This window comes from Sturnira hondurensis, unplaced genomic scaffold (genome assembly GCF_014824575.4).
Source record: "Sturnira hondurensis isolate 20B ecotype Veracruz unplaced genomic scaffold, ASM1482457v3 Scaffold0014358, whole genome shotgun sequence".
Taxonomy (NCBI): Eukaryota; Metazoa; Chordata; class Mammalia; order Chiroptera; family Phyllostomidae; genus Sturnira; species Sturnira hondurensis.
This window is the reverse complement of record NW_028086989.1, coordinates 2,970-5,483: the sequence shown is the minus strand read 5'-3', so window position 1 is coordinate 5,483 and position 2,514 is coordinate 2,970. Positions and strand designations below refer to the sequence as shown.

At 46.0% G+C, this 2,514-nt stretch overlaps 1 pseudogene; it reads right to left on the bottom strand.

Moving 5' to 3' along the window:
* Positions 1–1,175: 1,175 nt before the first annotated feature.
* On the bottom strand, positions 1,176–2,189 carry LOC118998549 (olfactory receptor 8B4-like; annotated as a pseudogene).
* Positions 2,190–2,514: the final 325 nt, after the last annotated feature.

The window sequence follows — 2,514 nt, the reverse complement described above, 5'->3', positions numbered from 1 at the left end:
CAGCACCTTCAGCAGAGCAGTTTGGAGTAATCTTTGGCACTCACAATCTGGGTTCCTTCCAAGTCTCCCTTGCCAGTGGGGAGTGCAATATGATTCCCCTTTCTCCCCGATTCTGCTAACTGTAACATATGCGCTTAGAGACAGTAAAGTCTAAATCTACGGCAAAGAATAGAAGGATTTCCCCGTATGTCCCATAGCGTACCTTTGGGGCAGAACAGAGGTAGCAGGTGACATACTCACGAATGTCCATGGAGCTTTGCTTTTGTTCTTCTTTTGCTTTCAGCCTTAGTATCCAGAGCCCCCAACCTGACCCAATTACAAGGCTGCTTACCCGTGATTACTATCCCAAGGCCAAAGAGTTCTAAAATTGGAAACGAGATATTTTAGCTTCAATTTATCTTTACATTTCAGAACAGGACCCTGGCCAGGTGGCTCAGTTGGTTGAAGCATCATCCCATGCACCAAAAGGCTGCAGGGCACATACCTAGGTTATGGGTTTGATAACCAATGGGGGAAAGTACAGGAGGCAAATGGTCAATGTTTCCCTCTCACATCAGTGTTTCTCTCTCTATCGCTCTCTGTTTCTGTCTGTCTGTCTGTCTTACTGTCTCTCTCTCCATCCTCTACCTCTAAATTTAAAAAAAGTTTCCAGACCACATAAGGGGCTCTTGGGTGAAGCCTTCTCTTTTGTGTATATTTAGGTGGATGAAAGAGATGATTTATGATCCTTCCAATCTCTCTGGGGACTGGGAGACGATCTTACCTATGGCCCAAGGCTGCTCCCATAACTGAAGAAAACCACATTCACTCTCATGGACCTTCACATCACCACTTTCCCCAGCTCCCAGCCAGAAATGTCAGTTGGACGAGCCCATTTAGCCTACCAAGAAAAGGATGGAAGGCATGGGGCCTCGTCTTACTCATGTCTTGGGCCCATATTGGAGTCAAGTAAATAATAGCCACTCAATCAATGCTAAGTTGCATACAGTGAACCCATTTATATAGTACAAAATACATTCTATTATACATACATCCTCAAGAAGAGTATAAACAAGAGATTTGCAATTTTTAAGTGGAGAGAAGACCCTACTAGAGAGAAAAATGAAAATTCCCCCATCTGTAGATAAAAGGATATGATGATGCTTCCCAGTCATTAACTGATACAAACAGAACCCTCAGAAAAGCACTCTTTTCAGGGTTTTACCCAGGGCAAGTTTAATGTCCTTATTCCTCAAACTGTAGATCAAAGGGATGAGAATGGGAAGCACGTTGGTGTAGAAGATGGAAGCATACTTGCTCTGGTACACAGGCCCAGGGAGAGAGGTTGTTCGATAGGTAAATGACCCTGACCGAAAAAAACAGAGCCACAGCAAGGACATGGGAGCTGCATGTGCTAAAGGCTTTGGCCCTTCCCTCTGCGAAAGGGATGCGGAGGATACTGTGGAGAGTCAAAGCGTAAGAGTCGAAGATGCTGCTGCTAGAGGTTGTGAAGACCGCTCCAACAACAAGGAAGACCAGCCGGTTGGCCCGGGTGCTGCTGCAGGAGAGCTGCAGGAGGGGGAGCACTTCGCACAGGTCATGGTTGATGACATTGGAGTCACAGAAGCTCAGTCTCCGCATGCTTAAAGTGTGGGCCATAGGCCCCAGGAACCCTACCATGTAGGAACTAAACATCAGCAGAGCACAGACCTGGGGGGACATGATGACTGTGTACAGCAGAGGCTTGCAGATAGCCACATAGCAGTCATAGGCCATTGCTACCAGCACGTAGCACTCAGAATTCACACACACACACACACACACACACAAAAACAGAAGAAAAATAGTTGAGTCATGCACCCGACAAAAGAGATGACATTTTCAGACACAAAATCATTCAGCATTTTGGGGGTAAAGATGCAAGAGTAACACAGATCTATAAAAGACAAGTTGAAAAGGAAAAAGTACATTGGAGTGTGGAGACTAGAATTCAGCCCAATCAGGGTGATCAAGGCCAAGTTGCCCACCACGGTAAACACATAGATTCCTAAGAACAGGAGGAACAGGAGGACACAGAGCTCTGACTGTTCTGAGAATCCCACAAAAATAAATTCAGTCACTGAGGAGCTGTTTCTCAGAGTAATTCTTTTCTGAAGGGTTCCCTGCAGAAACGAGGGAAACGTACGTCGACTGATGATCAGCAGAAGCATGGATGGTAAGACAGATGAGATGGAGCTGGCTGTTCTCCCTTGCACCTTGCCTCCTGCACCTGTGAAAGCAGCTCACAATGGTTCTCGCCTGTTTGTCGAGGTGCTCAGTTGTTTTTTTTAAATTTTTATTTAATTCTTATTCAAGTACAGTTTTCTGTTTTATATTCCCTATCCTGCCCACCCCAGTGCTCCCCACCTCCCTGCCATTTCCGCCACCCACCTTAATTACTGTCCATGTGTCCTTTATACTTATTCATGTGAGTCCCTCCCACTTTCCCCTATGATTCTCTCCCCTCTCCCCTCTGGAGCCTTTCAGCCTGTTCTG